Below are 17,827 nucleotides of genomic sequence, written 5' to 3' on the forward strand. Positions count from 1 at the left end.
CCTTGCTCCCTGTCATACCCCAAATTTGTCCTACCCCTTACTTCTAACTGGCTTAGGCTTTGCATTCATGTACATACATCACTTAGGTCATAATCCATACCCATGCATGCATATCATTGGTATCAATCAAAGACTAGCAAGAAAGAACTTTTATGGCAAGGAATTTCCTACCAAATGTGAGGATCTGAGGTGTGATTATGTGGCTTTGTTTTCATTGGAGTCTTCCTGGATTAGGGTTCTTCTCAACTCAAGGCATTGGGGGAGTGTACAAGCTTGTAATTCATCTGGTTATTCTTAATCAGGGTTTCCTTGACCAAAGTCGACCAGTTGACCTTCTGGTCAACATATAATCAGAAAGGGATTTTATGAGGGAGAAGCTTTCATGTTGACTATGTGGATGTGTTTATTTGACTGGATTTGATTGGAGAAGATTTAATCAAGAGTTTCATCAATAATCAGAAAAAATTAGTATAGTTGACTTTTGGGTCAAAATCAGAAGAATTATTCAAATATTGACTTTTGGTGGAAATTCAATCAAGAAAAGTCAAAGAATGGATAAAATCAGGAGTTTGACAAAAAGTTGCCAAAAATAGAAAAATGACAAAAATGGAAAGTTTCAACACTTAGAATTTTTTTTGAAGGTTTTAAATCTTGATGAGCAGTCCACTTCAGCCCTATTTTACACGTGGCAAATGACATTTTTTGGAGAAACTTCCAACATCAAAGTTGTTCCTCTCATGGAGGAGAACAACTTTGTAGTTGGACACTTTTTCATTTGAAGCTTGCATGAAGAGATAAAATGATGTGAAGTTGCTGAAAAGTCATTTGGGCCAAGTCACAATCCAAGTCATGGGCCAAGTCATGACCAGACATTTCATCAAGCATGTGGCATGCCAAATGTCCAGCTGGTTCTTGAGCCCTACAAAGATGCTATAAGCACAAACTTGGTACCATTCTTCTCTCCTCCAAGCCCTCTATACAATAAAACAAGAATTGAATCGATTGAGTGAATATTGAATCAATTACGAGTCTTCGAAGTTAGGCCCTCGTAAAGCTCATATCATGCATCCAGTCAGGCCAAGATTCCAGGTCACGGGCGTCAATGTAACAAACACCTGGCGTGCCATTTTGGACATCAAATGTAAGACTCTACGGACCTTCATTGGGATTCATCTTGGTATCAAATTGCTCCTTCTCATGTGCTCTTTCCAACAAACCATAAGTGGGAACCATTGAACATGTGTAGACCAAGATACGGATCTTCAAAGTCTCGCTCTAGCCAAGTCACATTTTCGCTAAAGCCATGAGGCTGGACTAGGCCACGCGCAGGCAAATGTAACATTGGCGTTTCTATAAGTTTCAAGCCACTTTCCTCACACCTCAAGCATCGATCTTAAAGTCCTTTCAACACCAAAGTTACTCTACTCCAGGTGCTCTTCAAATCGACGCCAAGATTGTGTAATGCGGAAGCCTATAATTAGAGTTATCAAGTCACAAAGTGGGTACCGTGGGTGATAGTCTAATGAGCAATATGCAAATTTCCATAACTCAACCATTCCTCTATCCAGCCACACATAAAGCCTGCCACATGAAAGAAGGGAAACCTTACTACAATTACCCAAGCTTGTTCACTAAGTTTATGAGGGAAAAAGGTCCCACTCCAACAAAATGCACACTATGCACACTCACCTCATTCTATAAAACCAGAAGCACACTCTCATTCTAGGGGATTGGACGATTCATTCTCTCTTCACTCTCTCCATGTTCTCACCGCTCCCTCCTCGTTCTCCCTCTCTTCTCTCATTTCTCTAACCACCCTAACCACCTCTAACCACCGTAACAAACTCCTTCTCTCACCTCCACCGCCAAGAACCTCCATCATCTTCATCTGAAATCACCTTCACCACCATAACAAACTCCTTCTCTCACCTCCACCGCCAAGAACCTCCACCATCTTCATCTGAAATCACCTTCACCACCACAACAACCGCCACCACGCCTCCGCCGTTTCGTCATCATCATCTCAAGCTGCAGTTCAGTGTCATCGTGTCTTTCTCCTTCTTGTATAACAACATCATCATCTTGCTCCAAGTCTGAAGAGTGGTGACAAACTGCTCAGTGAAAAGTTATTCTGAAGCATCATTGTCATCCACATCTCAAGAGGAGGATCGTAGCTAGGAGCATTCTCTTTAAGTTTCAATTCAAGAACCAGATTCAGGTAGGTCTCCTAGAACTTTCTGAGCATACTTAGAGGACTGTTTAGGCTCATATGTGTAGCGCTAAAAAATACTTGAGGTGTTTGCACACTCGAAATAGAACAGAGTCGCCACCGATCTTTATTTGTTCCAAAAAGGAAAGGGAAAATGTCGAATAAAACCCAGGAATGAAAACAAATGGATGAGACGGCCATCGCAACCAAATTTAGGGTTCGGGAGTCGGTTATGTGATGGGAAGGTATTATCACCCCTCACATCCATCGTACTCGATGGTACCCATTTAGTTAGTTTTATGAATGAGTGTTTGCGTGATGTTTGCGCTCTTTTGTTTATTAATCGAGAAAAGAAAAGGGATTTTTATTTTTTTATTATTGTGAAAGAGAAAGGAAAGATTTTTTATTATTATGCTCGCCAAGACATTTGTATCTTGTGCCTACGTATTCCCTCGTGCAATGGGAAAGTCAGAGCGACCGTAGTTCGGATAAAAAAACTACGAGTTCGTTGGTTAATTTTATGAAGGATGTTTAGTGTTTGGTTCAAAGGATCAAAGGTATTCAAGAGGTGTGCACCCCTTGTCACTTAATCACTTTGATTTAATTAAGAATGATTTTTATTCAAAGGATCAAAGGTACTCAAGAGGTGTGCACCCCTTGTCACTTAATCACTTCGATTTAATTAAGAAAGAATTTTAATATTTGATTCAAAGGATCAAAGGTATTCAAGAGGTGTGCACCCCTTGTCACTCGATCACTTCGATTTAATTAAGAAAGAATTTTAATATTTGATTCAAAGGATCAAAGGTATTCAAGAGGTGTGCACCCCTTGTCACTCGATCACTTCGATTTAATTAAGAAAGAATTTTAATATTTGATTCAAAGGATCAAAGGTATTCAAGAGGTGTGCACCCCTTGTCACTCGATCACTTCGATTTAATTAAGAAAGAATTTTTAAGTTTGATTCAAAGGATCAAAGGTATTCAAGAGGTGTGTGTCATACCCCAAATTTGTCCTACTGTTATACCCCAAAATTTGCCCACATATTTTTCAAGAAAACTCCAATCTGAAAATTAAGGGTCTCATATAATCATGGATTTTTATTTCAACAAATATCCTGACATATGAAATACTTAGTTTTTAGAATTTTTCTTACACAGTAATTTGGCTTGCAGTTGAATTTATTCTTACGCAAACACCAAATACTGTGTATTACTTCACACATGCTATTTATTTATTTACAGATAAATGGTACTGACACAATTAGTACAGAGTTAAATCTTTTTGCAGGCGCAGAATCAGGAAACTCAGACTGTACTGGTAACAAGTAGATTATTATTATCTTTTGTTTCCCACTAATTTTTGTACTATATTCCATTATTTGCAAAAATATTTTCAAATCTCTTTTTCAAAAATCAAATCTCTCCTTTTTCCAACACTATCATACACTTTCTTTCAAATCTTACTTCCACTCAAATTTTCCTTTTGTACGGAATCACATCATTCCCCAACGTCTCTTTCCTTCTTTCCATTCTATAAATACCTCTCATTTTCTTCCATAAAATCTCACATCAAATTCCAACTCATCTTTCAAATTCCTATCTCATATCTATTTTCTCTTCTTCCCTGACAAGAATGGCAAAGTGGATAGAGACACTGTTTCTTACAGTCATCACCATTGCTACGGTGATCATGACTTTCTTCTGCCTGCATAGTCCTGAAGAGTGTGGACCTGCAATGGTTGCACTCCCAATCATCTACATGTTATTGTTCATAGCATGGGTCATTAATCGTCATTCTTAAAATTTGCCGTATTTCTTATTTCTTAAATGTACCGTTTATCCGTCGTACTGTTCAATATAGTATGTGATATTTGTACTGTCAGTATTAAATGTTGTACTATTTGTCATAATATTGCTTAATTACTAAGATAATATTTTGTGTGTTTTCTGCCAGTCAAATATTCCTATTTCTGTGCATTAAATGATTTTCAGGGTTATTATCGGTAATTTTGCCCGCATACCGTAAATATTAGTTATTTATTATGTCTGTGTTTTTCTAACAAGTCATGTAAATAAACTTTCATTTTTTACATAAAACAAAAACAAAAAACAACAAAAAAGAAAATTAACTTTGACTGTTGATTTTTCACTCTAACTGCTACATCAATACCTGAACAGTCAGTTGACAGCCAAACTGCTGGCAGTACAATTCTCAGTGTTTTGTACCATCAATCAAATCAATCTTTCACAATTCAAAATTCCAAGATTTTTGTTCTAGAAGTCTTCTGAATATCACGCGATTAGCAGAGACTCAACACTGCGCAAAAATCCGGTACGCTTAACTGTCTCCTACATAAACAGTCCCTGACTAGGGTTTTTCTTGTTTTTACAGGAGCAACAAGTTTTTGAGAGCTCAAATGGATTTCATACACATCCATATATCTCAAAGTACCATCATACAAATTTTCAAACTTCAAATCACTCAGACGCACCGTCAGCAGCTCAAACAGTCAACAGACGACCCGTTTGACCAAAAAAAGTCAACAGACAGTCAAAAATGAAATTTTTTGTCAAAGTCCATATTTTGTCAAAGGATTCATCATTTGATCATTGGATGATCATAATTCATCAAGGAAAGATCAAAAATCAACAAAACCCTAAGATTCAAAATTAGGGTTTTTGCCTGAAAAGTCAACTCAACTTTGACTGATCATAACTCTCTCATCCTTCATCCAAAAAATTCAAACCAAAGCTTGTTTTGAAGGAAATTCAATTATCTTTCAAATGCCATTGATCCCATGGTCATTGGATTCACCATTTGAAAAATATGATCAAAGACATTACAGGTCATTTTCAAAGTCAACAAAAAGACACTTTTTTCAAAAGGACACACAAGGAGCTTCAAAAATCATTTTGACATGAGACCAAAGGCATTGGTTAGAGGACTCTTTGAGGTTTCCAAAAAGTGCAAGATCTCCTTCATATGACAAAAATTGAAGGATTTACACCTTGTTGAAGTTGGCTAAATTTTGGGAAAATACATGAAATCAACATTGTTCAAAATGACATTTTTTCCAAATGGGGCCAAGTTTTCAGCATTCAAACATCATTTCCATGATGATATGGGCCTCCCACGACCAAGACTAAGCCCATACCTTTTTTTATCCATTTTTGCATGATTTTATCTTACTTTAAGATTAAAATTAAAAGGAAAATGCATGGATAAATGGTAGCTTACAAATCAAGCATGACTCACCCCAAAGAATCTTCATCTTTCTGCAGAGAAGTAAAGGGCAAGGCAGGTGCATTGAAGGCAAGGTAACTTGGTCAAGAATTCAAGCTTTTTTAATATTAAAGAATGCAAGATTTCAACAAAGGCAACTAGCTACATATTAGCTTCAATTCTAAGCACACATGGCTTATAAATAAGCTATCTTAGTTCAGCAACCAAAAGAGAGACAAGTTCAGAAGCAAAGCTAAGCATAACACCTTTGTAATCACTTGAAAAAAATTCAAAGAAAACTCAAATTCGAATTTGTAATTTCTGCTCATTTCAATACAAACTAAGCATTCATACACCTTCCTTGAACATCACTGAAACTATCTCAATCAATTACAAGCCTTGAAGCTCACTGAATCGAGCTACACAGGTCAAAAATTGTTCAAACTAAAATCAATTCGTATCTGGCTATTCACACATGTTTAACAAGATGTAGACATACTATTGAGTTTGGTTTGAGGTGTAGATCATTTCTGGAGCTTTAATTAAGTTTTAGATGCGTATACACGAAACCACCATTTTAGGGTTCTTCATCCCAAAATTAGGGTTTTCTAAATTAGGCAAAATTACAGGTTCTGAATAGTACCATTGAGTTCGCATGAACAATACGAACTCAACCATACCATCGCGCCAAATTTATACTCACGTTTGCTTGTATTCGCTATTATTACCAGGTGTAAAAGATTGGGTTTTTTACACCACCTGCAAATGAACGGTGTAAAAACCCATCTGAAGGTTGAAGATGATGCGTGGCGCCCTCTGATTCGCTGGGAGGCGCGCGCGTGTTTTTTTTAAACTGACTTGGAATTCAGTGTTTTGCAGGTGTTCCACGTGCTATGGTCCCTCACCATCTGGGCCTTCTGATCCATCCATCAACTCATCCAACGCCTCAGAACACGCACGCATATCATACTCCCTCATTTAATTTCCATACAGGATCAGTATCCTTTTATTTTTTATTTTATTTTCTATTTTTGTTTTAATTTCTTTGTTAAATTAATTAAAAATAGTTTTAAAAATCCAAAAAATACACAAAAAATATTTTTATACTTCTAAAATAATATACTATTTTATGAAATAAAAATATTTTATTTTTCTTCATAATTTCAATATTTTGCATAATTAATTAGTATATATTTATATATTTGCTTTTTAATTATTCTAACCAATCAAAAAATCCTAAAAAATTGTTCTTTGTGTTAAATATTGTTTATATATTATAAACTAATTTTGTACATATTTTGAATAATTTTCTCTTTAAGTTTTAATTATTTGTATAATTATTTGTATAATTATGTATTAATTAGCTTAATCAATTTCCAATCAATTTCAAAAATTCCAAAAAAATTAGTTTTGTTTTAAAATTAATTGACAAATATTTTGCACATATTTTAAACTTAATTTCTTGGTTTAAATCAATTTTCATCTTTTTTCTTCATTTTAATTTAATTAATCATGCATTAATTATAATTAAAACCAATCATAAAAATTCCAAAAACATGCCTTTTATTTTTCTTGCAATTTAAAATTCCTAGATAAATGTATAGGATGTCAAATTCATGTAAATAGGCTAGTTTACGTTTCCTGCACAATCGATGTAATAGCGTAGATTTACTTTCCGCACTTTACATTTCCGCATTTTAATTTCCAGCAAATATAAACTGCGTGTATGTCAAAGATAAAATTGAACCGTTAGATCACTAACTTCAAAGATAAATATCTGAATCCAATCACAATCACACTTGCACCTCTTCAGGTAATCCCTTCTCATTCCTTTCAAAATCAAAGTCAAAATTCCACTGTTTTGAGTACAAAATCGAACCTTGCTTTTATATCCGGTGAAAGGATAGATTTTTAAAGGAAATAGGATAAAGACCTTACAACTCAGGGTAGACCTCCTAGTTTGCTTGCTCAAATCAAAACAAACAAAATTCTCATACACTGTTGATTTTTCAAAACTTTCAAAAAAAAAACAATACTTTGTATACATCCAAACACGGGTTATTACAAAGTTAACGTTTTTTCCAAAACATCTTTCGAAAGATAAACAAGCATTTTGTATACATCCACACACGGATCATTACAAAATTCAATTTACAAAAGTATTTGAAACCACATATGAGCAATTTCAGAGCAATTGAAAAGTGATCGAAAGACAAGTGAGCTAAGCAAACTTAAGAGCCCATGGATAACCATGGATACAAAGGGTGCTAACACCTTCCCTTTGTATAACCTACCCCCTTACCCAGAATTTCTTAAAGGTCTTTTTTCTGTTTCTTTTATAAACCTTTCCTTAATTGGATAAAATAAAAGGTCGGTGGCGACTCTGTGAATTTTCAAAAAAATGCGAAAGCATTAAGCGACAAAAAAGAGTCAGTTCACGTATCTCTACAGATCAGAGGTATGGCCCGGAATTAAAAAAAATCGGAGGTCCACACCTACCCTTTAATTTCTAACTGGCTTAAGCTTTTGCATTTCATTTGTACACCTCCATTAGGTCATCTAACACATAATGCATCATTAAATCAATAAATGTAGCATCGGGATCAAGGGTGTTGAAGAGCTAGGATTTCACTGTAACTCTGAGATTTTCGTCTTCATTCAAGGCGTTCCTGTCATGTGTTCACCAAGGCAAGATATTTTTTAGGGTTGAATGGAAGTTAATATGGATTGAATTTAATGATTGAAGTGAAGAGTTTTAGCGCAAGATTGATTTAGTTTGATCACATGGATCCTTTGTTTGGAATTATCTAAGGAAAACTATCTAATGTCATGAACGCGAAGGGGTTCGAGCGTTCGAAGTTGGTTCATTCGGTTCTTGCAATTTGAAGTAACTGAGCATACAAGTCAAGGCTATTCAATACATACCAACCTCACGCTATCATTCTCAATATTCATTCAATCATGATCCATTCAAAATTCTAAATCTAGAGTTTCTATTCAACTAAAACTCAAGAGACACAAAAATATATACACCCTTTAGATAGAAACAAACATAGGTGGATACCATCGAGTACGATGGGTGCGAGGGGTGCTAATACCTTCCCCTTGCGTAACCGACTCCCGTACCTTGATTCTCTGGTCGTAAGACCCTGTTCCTTCCTTTATTAGGTTTTCTGATATTCCTTTCCCTTATGGGATAAATATATTGGTGGCGACTCTGTTCATTTTTTCGCGAGCGTGCGACAGCTGGCGACTCTGCTGGGGATTCCTAAGCAAGTCGATCCTAGCCTTTGTTTGTTTCTTTGGGTGTTTATTTATTTGTTTATGTGTTTACATTTTGTGTATATGTTTGCATATCATGTCTATTTCCTGTTTGCATATCATGTTTACTTTCCGCATGCATATGGACTATATTATGGGTCCCCGTGGGGGCCACATATTTTTATGCTTTGTTTTTCAGGTGGGGGGTTTTTGTGAGGTAAAAGGCCCACTACCCAGGCCAGTGACACATAGGATTAGCGTGGATGCTCATGTTGACTCCCGTGGCTCTTGCTACGATCGAGCTTAACATGGGGTACCACAACTGGGCGAGGTTCTTTCATGGAACATTGTGTCTGGCACGCTTGTTGCCTCAAACACTTTGTACCCCATGGGAACTGTAGACCCTAGTGACCATTAGGGACCACTTGTCCGTGTCTAGACTTCATACCCGTGAGATTGGGGTGGGACAGGAAACCTTGACTCCTACATACCTTTGGCTCTTCATATTTGAGGTCGGACCTTTATTTGGTCCGTTCTCATGGTGCTTGATATTCTGGTATTCAAAAAGGGCGTCGAACCTTCGATACTGTGACATTTGGCCTGTACAGAGGTTTTATATCAGTCATTCAGAGGATTATGTGGTGGTTACTCAGATCATATGGACCTTGATCCCATGCTTGCATTGCATAACATCATTGTTTTATCCACTTCATTTGTGAGGAATTCTAAAGTCTATTTCCAAAAAAAGAAATGAAAAGAAAAAAGGAAATAGGAAAGCAGAAAAAAGAAAAGAAAAGATATGCTATAAAAAAGAAAGCTTTGATTCCAAAAAGATAAAAGAAAAAAGGATGTGTGAAAGGACTTTAGGATTCTCCATAAATGAAACATGCATCCATACTATCATGCATTTCATGGTTCAATCAGAAGCTTGTGGGAGCTCTTCCTTTCAAATTCCGACTTCAGCAACAAAGTTGACTTCTCACCGCTATGTGCTCAAAAGTTAACATTGGAACGACTCTGTGGGGTTTTGAATGAGATGAGAACAGAAATGGAGACTGGCATGAATCAGTGTATGGAGGTTATTCAAGCGTTTTCTCTTTGACAAGAAGAATTGAGACGAGTTCCTCCTAGGCCAAATGCAAATGTTGATCTCACCCATGAGAAGGTCTTATGAATCAGAATGTCTGAAATAATGTTGAGATTCCTGTTCTTGGTAAGGAGAATTCACATCATTGAAGTCTTCGAGTTTCCGAGTATGGGAATTGACAAAAGGTTCCACCTCTTGGAGAAAAGGTTGAAAGTCATAGAAGGTCGTGACTCCATTGACTTATACATTGTGTGTTTGAGCCTAATACTTGATGTCAAGAAACTGCAAGGGTCATTTACTCACTCTAGATGGTTTGGATATTGAAGCTAAATTGGTAATCATCTCCTATACATGTGTGGAAGTTGCTTGGGGCTCCTGATCGAGGGATAAGCAAGACGTACTCTTATCTTGAGCATTGCATCGCTCGTATTGCTCGAATCCCTAAAGTAACACAAAATTTACAACTCTTGGGTGACTTTGTTGGAGTTTTCTTTTGAAGTAATATGAAGTGTTTGGAAGGAACTACAGGAATTATTCAAGATCAACAAGCCCAGACGGAGTCAAGCCTCCTCAACTATGGCAATCATCAATTCATTTTTGCATTTCATTTGTAATTTTCCTTGTTTTGTTAAATGTTTCTTCCATGTAAAACTTGTTTGTTTTTTAATGAAAATAAAAATGCATTACATATGCTAGTTTCGAATCAATCCATTCGTGTTCACTCATATCTTTCTGTCTATCGATATCAAACTCTGGATTAAGCAAAAATATCAAAAGGAGAATGATGAAAAAAATAAAAACGCAAAATCTAAAATTGTGTGCTTTTGAATAAAACCCCGCTGAGGATGTACAGGCATTGTTTCAAATCCCCAAACACTGGAGATATAAGGGAGATAGACCTTCGTTAACCCCTTTGAGCCTTGAAGTAGGAGTTTCTTTTCTATACAAAAAAAACCCTCACATTTAACCCAGGGGCAGGGTAGCATTCAATTAATCTGATCGAGCATTCAAAATCCATCAGGAGTATGCATCTAAGGGTACAACAATGGTTATCTTTCAAAAGGTTAAGGAAAATCCATATCACAATGGTAATCCCTCATCAATCAAAGAATGAGGCAGTCACAATCACTCCCACAAGTCAGAGATTCAGGATCACACGACTTATTCAACAACTTGAAAACAAGTGACTTAGGCAAAAATTAGGGCATCCCGCTGGACTCCAAAATAAAATTCAAAAGAATTTGTCCAGGCAAAAGTTAGGGAAACAAAAAAGAAAGGCGAAGCAGAAGCGAAAAACGAGAATTACAACATAAAGATCCTCATCAAAGGAACAAAGTTGTGTGATCAGACACCAAAAAAGAAAGTGAGTGACTGCCATGTCCAAGAAGACTTCATTGGTTCCTCAATCATCTCAAACTCCTCTTGAAGAATGAACGCTCGTATCAGGTTAAGTTGAATTTAGGACTGGAGAACATCACGAAGAATGGGTGGGTTAGGATAGACTTTGAGCCTTAAATCCTTTCTTTCTAAAAACCGTGAACCAGGCCGCGTTACAACCCTTAAAAGACCTAATTGAAGCAGGGTTTATTTCGAAAGCATACCACATTTAAGTTGCGTAAAACTAACTCCTAGATGTTTGCTTACCATTTATGTTGATATCGATATGACAAATAATTTAAACACTGAATGTCACAACTTTGTTTTAATCCTGATTTCGAAGCTAGCATAAGCATTGCATTAAGATTATCATCTTCAAAACAAATATCTTTTACTTGTGAATAAATACTTGACATCAAGGAAGATTAAACAATGAACAACTGCAGAAAGAGTTGATCGATTCTATGAGCCATTCACTTCAAAGGCTGACTACTCCAAGGGGCAAGTTGTGTGAAGACTCTGTCAACTGAGGCATCCATTCAAGCTTCCATCAATCTGGGGCAATCAAGTCGAGGAATCTCTCTTGGGTTCAACCAATCTGGGGCAATTACGTCGAGATTTGACAAATCTCTCCAAGGATCCTTTGGGGCAAATTCCTTCATAGTCCATGAATCTTGGGGCACAATCTCCTGAGTTATATTGCTCTCCCCAAGCATAGGAGTTTATTTCTCCTAAGAGTTGTTCGACTTCCCTAATCAAGGCTCCTTACCTGAATTTCTCATCCCCGACGTGGTGAATCGAGGGAATCTCCTCAAGTTAAAAATCTTCCAAGCAATGGCACATGGTGAGAAGTCAGAAGTTATTCTTCAAGTCAACAACCAGAAGGGGCATCTTGCAAGTAAAAGTCCAATATCTATTGGCATCTGTACATAATTCTTAACACTAAGGGGATTCTCCCTGGTGTTTACCTCACTAAGGCCTTTATTTGGCACTCTGCATATAGCGTTCACTGCATATAACATTGCATCCTCAAAAGCGCAGCATATCCATCAAAATGGAGCATTACGCCATAGAAAAATTCAAACATGCATACAAAGCATAAGCCAGATAATACAAATCAGTACTCAATCAAGACGATGATACTTCCCCACATAAGAAGTTGTCCTTACAAACTCCGATTGATATCTGCTACTACATCACAAATATCTTCCAACCACGGTGCCGATACCTGGTATCCTCAATCCCCAAAAGAAGTCTCGTTTTCTCTCTCCAATTTGGATTGGATGCAATGTCTTTCTTCGTCAGAATCGTTGTCTCCGAGGTTATTTCCCGTATGATGCGTGCAGATTAGAGCGTGAATGAGGGTGGGCATTCAACCCATCTCATTTTTCAATCGTTTGAATAATCATACTTGGTGTGTGGCAATTCGAACGATTGCCGCTCTTGAAGAGTTACACCCCGCCTTTTGGCCTGAGGGATTAATGTAACTCTTATGCTTCGTAAGCATCGATATTCCCGTAATCCCCAGTGGTTACTATCATCTTCTTGTCGAGTCTAGTCGTCTCTAGTCTTGTCATGGTTATTTCCCGTATGTTGCGTGCAAGTTAGAGTGCGAATGAGGATGAGCATTCAACCCGTCTCATTTTTCAATCGTTTGGATAACCATACTTGGTGTGTGGCAATTCGAACGATTGCCACTCTTGAAGAGTTACACCCCGCCTGTGGCCTGAGGGATTAATGTAACTCTTATGCTTCGCCAGCATCAATATCTTCGTGATTATGTCTTTTGATCGAGTCTAGTCGTCACTAGTCTCCGTGGCCCCTTCCCTCGTACGGAAAACTTTTGGATCTAACCCCCGTGTTGTGAATCCTTTACCTTCCAAAATTCTAACAATTCCAAAGCCCAGTTCTCGCCCTGGCAAATCAAGTCAAAGCCCTGGTTCCCGTCCTGGCAAACCTTTCAAAATCCAGTTCCCGTCCTGGTAATCATCTTTCCAAATACAGTTCCTGTCCTGGTAATTATTTTCCAAATCCAGTTCCCGTCCTGGTAATTATTTTCCAAATCCAGTTCCTGTCCTGGTAATTATTCTCCAAAGCCCAATTCCTGCCTTGGCAAACCTTTTTCAAAGCCCAATTCCCGCCTTGGCAAACTTTTTCAAAGTCCAGTTCTCGCCCTGGCAAACTTTTTCAAAGTCCAGTTCTCGCCCTGGCAAACTTTTTCAAAGTCCAGTTGTCGCCCTGGCAAACCTTTTTCAAAGCCCAATTCCCGCCCTGGCAAACTTTTTCAAAGTCCAGTTCTCGCCCTGGCAAACTTTTTCAAAGTCCAGTTCTCGCCCTGGCAAACTTTTTCAAAGTCCAGTTCTCGCCTTGGCAAACTTTTTCAAAGTCCAGTTCTCGCCCTGGCAAATCATTTCCATCACTTTCAGTCCTCGTCTAATATCCTACGGTGAAGTCAGTTCCCGCCTGACAACCACCATTCATCCATATACTCCACCAGAAAAACAAAAATTTCCCTTTCCCCAGCAGATATCAAAACAAAAAATAAAGATAACACTTACACCTTCTTTTCAGGACAAATTTATGGTTTTGGTATTTAATCTTCTTAAACCTTGAATGTTCGAAAGGCTAACGCCAATCTCACCTTCAAGTTTAAGATATTTAAATAGGGGCAGCTATCATACCCCAAATTTGTCCTACCCTTTAATTTCTAACTGGCTTAAGCTTTTGCATTTCATTTGCACACCTCCATTAGGTCATCTAACACATAATGCATCATTAAATCAATAAATGTAGCATCGGGATCAAGGGTGTTGAAGAGCTAGGATTTCACTGTAACTCTGAGATTTTCGTCTTCATTCAAGGCATTCCTGCCATGTGTTCACCAAGGCAAGATATTTTTTAGGGTTGAATGGAAGTTAATATGGATTGAATTTAATGATTGAAGTGAAGAGTTTTAACGCAAGATTGATTTAGTTTGATCACATGGATCCTTTGTTTGGAATTATCTAAGGAAAACTATCTAATGTCATGAACGCGAAGGGGTTCGAGCGTTCGAAGTTGGTTCATTCGGTTCTTGCAATTTGAAGTAACTAAGCATACAAGTCAAAGCTATTCAATACATACCAACCCCACGCTATCATTCTCAATATTCATTCAATCATGATCCATTCAAAATTCTAAATCTAGAGTTTCTATTCAACTAAAACTCAAGAGACACAAAAAGATATACACCCTTTAGATAGAAACAAACATAGGTGGATACCATCGAGTACGATGGGCGCGAGGGGTGCTAATACCTTCCCCTTGCGTAACCGACTCCCGTACCTTGATTCTCTGGTCGCAAGACCCTGTTCCCTCCTTTATTAGGTTTTCTGATATTCCTTTCCCTTATGGGATAAATATATTGGTGGCGACTCTGTTCATTTTTTGTCATACCCCAAATTTGTCCTACCCTTTAATTTCTAACTGGCTTAAGCTTTTGCATTTCATTTGCACACCTCCATTAGGTCATCTAACGCATAATGCATCATTAAATCAATAAATGTAGCATCGGGATCAAGGGTGTTGAAGAGCTAGGATTTCACTGTAACTCTGAGATTTTCGTCTTCATTCAAGGCGTTCCTGTCATGTGTTCACCAAGGTAAGATATTTTTTAGGGTTGAATGGAAGTTAATATGGATTGAATTTAATGATTTAAGTGAAGAGTTTTAGCGCAAGATTGATTTAGTTTGATCGTATGGATCCTTTGTTTGGAATTATCTAAGGAAAACTATCTAATGTCATGAACGCGAAGGGGTTCGAGCGTTCGAAGTTGGTTCATTCGGTTCTTGCAATTTGAAGTAACTAAGCATACAAGTCAAGGCTATTCAATACATACCAACCTCACGCTATCATTCTCAATATTCATTCAATCATGATCCATTCAAAATTCTAAATCTAGAGTTACTATTCAACTAAAACTCAAGAGACACAAAAAGATATACACCCTTTAGATAGAAACAAACATAGGTGGATACCATCGAGTACGATGGGCGCGAGGGGTGCTAATACCTTCCCCTTGCATAACCGACTCCCGTACCTTGATTCTCTGGTTGCAAGACCCTGTTCCTTCCTTTATTAGGTTTTCTGATATTCCTTTCCCTTATGGGATAAATATATTGGTGGCGACTCTATTCATTTTTTTGCGAGCATGCGACAGTGTGCACCCCTTGTCACTCGATCACTTCGATTTAATTAAGAAAGAATTTTAATATTTGATTCAAAGGATAAAAGGTATTCAAGAGGTGTGCACCCCTTGTCACTTAATCACTTTGATTTGATTAAGAAAGATTTTTAATATTTGATTCAAAGGATCAAAGGTATTCAAGAATTGTGCACCCCTTGTCACTTAATCACTTTGATTCAAATAAGAAAGATTTTTTATGTTTGACTCAAAGGATCAAAGGTATTCAAGAGGTGTGCACCCCTTGTCACTTGATTACTTTGATTTAGTAAAGAAATATTTTTCTATGTTTGATTCAAAGGATCAAAGGTATTCAAGAGATGTGCACTTCTTGTCACTTGATCACTTTGATTTGATTTAGAAAGGTTTTTAAAAAAGGTGTTAATCGAAAAGAATCGAGGTATTCAAGAGGTGTACACTTCTTGTCACTCAATCTTTTGATTTAAGAAAAAGGTTTTTGAAAAGAAGAAAACTCGACGTTGGATCGAGAAATTATTTGAAACGACTTGGCATTGGACCAAGGTTTATTAATTTTCTAAACATATTTTTTTAAATTTTTTAGAGAAAATTTAATCCTTATGTAAATAAAAATCTAAGCTAAAATCAAACTATTATTATATTTGAAACAAACACAACTAAAAACAAATTCAAACAAAGTAAAAAGAAATGGGCCAAGGGAGTGAAATTCGCATGTGGATGAGGCCCAAAAAGAGATCAATTAAAAAAAATGCCAAAACAAACTTATGGGCTTGGACCGGATCAAACTTGAACCCGGTTGGCCATCCAACAACACAAAACGGGTTATGAAACCCTATGAGCCGAAACGGCGCTTCTTCTACGTGAAGAAAAGAAAAAACGCTCTTCCTCATCCACTCTCTCTGAAGAACGTGTAAATTTGCTCTGTTCCTCTCACGAAGAAGAAAAAAACAAAACATGTTCTCACGCGATGGAATCTCGGAACAACAACAACACTCTTGCTCTCTCGGTATTCCTCTCTATTTCTCTCGATTCAAACAACAGACAAAAGCATGCAAGCAAATAGGATTCAATCAACAAGAGTCCTAAACCCCGACATCAATCCCTAATCCCAGATTCATGGATATTCCAGATTACATGACACAAGTATGAAATAAGAACGTAACAAAGAATCACGAAAAGCGAAAGAAACAAATGTTAACCAGGTATTTTTCTTCTTCTCTTTTGCTTTCAGTTACTCTCCTCTATCGTCTTCCTCTATTCGTCCGCCTGTTCTTCGTATTGTTGTGGTTTCTGAGGTTTAACTGATGCCATGGAAGTATGAAGTTGTATGTTTATGATTTGAGTAACTCTGTCTTGATGGTGAGTGAGGTGAGCAGTTTGTGTGATGGTTTTATTGCGGTTTGTGAGGTTAGTGAAGGTTAAGGGTGATGAGCGGTGAGTATGAGTGTGATAGTGAGGTCGGAGTTATGGTGATTTTATGCAGGTCTATGGTTTTATGTGATGATTTTCGGGTGAGGAAGTGAATGAAGGTTATTTGCGTTCAGTGGAGGTTCTGAGTGCTGGTGAGGTTAGATTGAAGGTATGTTTTCTGTTTATGGAGAGAAGTGAATGCAGGGTTGGTTGTAAGATTGAAGGTTGAAAATCAATTTGCTTACTGAAAGTTATTTGTGCAGAGGTTTTGGGAGTATTTCGTTCATGCCCCCCTTTCTGATGCTGTGATGATTTCTTTATATAGTGTCCAAGCTAGAATTTTGAGGGGGAAATTTGAAATAGAACCCTTGCTTGTTAAGTTTCTTTGTGTTAACTTTGATGTACCGTTTTTTTTTTCACTTTTTGAAGCAGGTTTTGGTTTTGGCTATTTTAGTGTAAGCTTCTTGTAAAGTGGAGCAGAAGCTGCAATATTAGGGTCTGCATTGTAACTTTGTCTGATGCAGTTTGTTGTTATGGCATTTTGGTGCAAAGTTTGGACTGTTGTGAGAAGCAGGGCACCAGCAAGGTTGGTGTTGCAGAGCAGCAGCAAGGTGCAGGTTTTGGCAGTATGGGGCAGCAATTTTGGATTGTTTCTACTGCATTTTTTTTGAACTTTGGGGCAGCTAAATGATTAAGATCTTTAGCAAAAGTCTTGTAATTCTTGTAATTTTCAAATGAATTTGGAATCTATATGTTGTAACAAGGTTATTTGAAGTTGAATGAAAAAGTGTTATTGGAATTGTGAATGAATTTGCCCCTTTGGAATAATTTTTGGAAGTTTTGAATTTTCTTCGTTTGCATTTCTTGATTCGGCTTCGAGTTAATTCACATGAATTTGATCTTGAAAAGAACATTAGAATGATGAATAAAGTTGAACTCTTGCCATTTTTTTTAATTGGAATTAGAAATCTCGACAAAAACCATGAACTCCAATAACTTGTCTTCTAAGAAATTCATGTAAATGAAACTTCCCATTTGAACTTGAATCACATCCTTT

The sequence above is a fragment of the Vicia villosa genome, unplaced genomic scaffold (genome assembly GCF_029867415.1).
Source record: "Vicia villosa cultivar HV-30 ecotype Madison, WI unplaced genomic scaffold, Vvil1.0 ctg.000580F_1_1, whole genome shotgun sequence".
Classification (NCBI taxonomy): domain Eukaryota; kingdom Viridiplantae; phylum Streptophyta; class Magnoliopsida; order Fabales; family Fabaceae; genus Vicia; species Vicia villosa.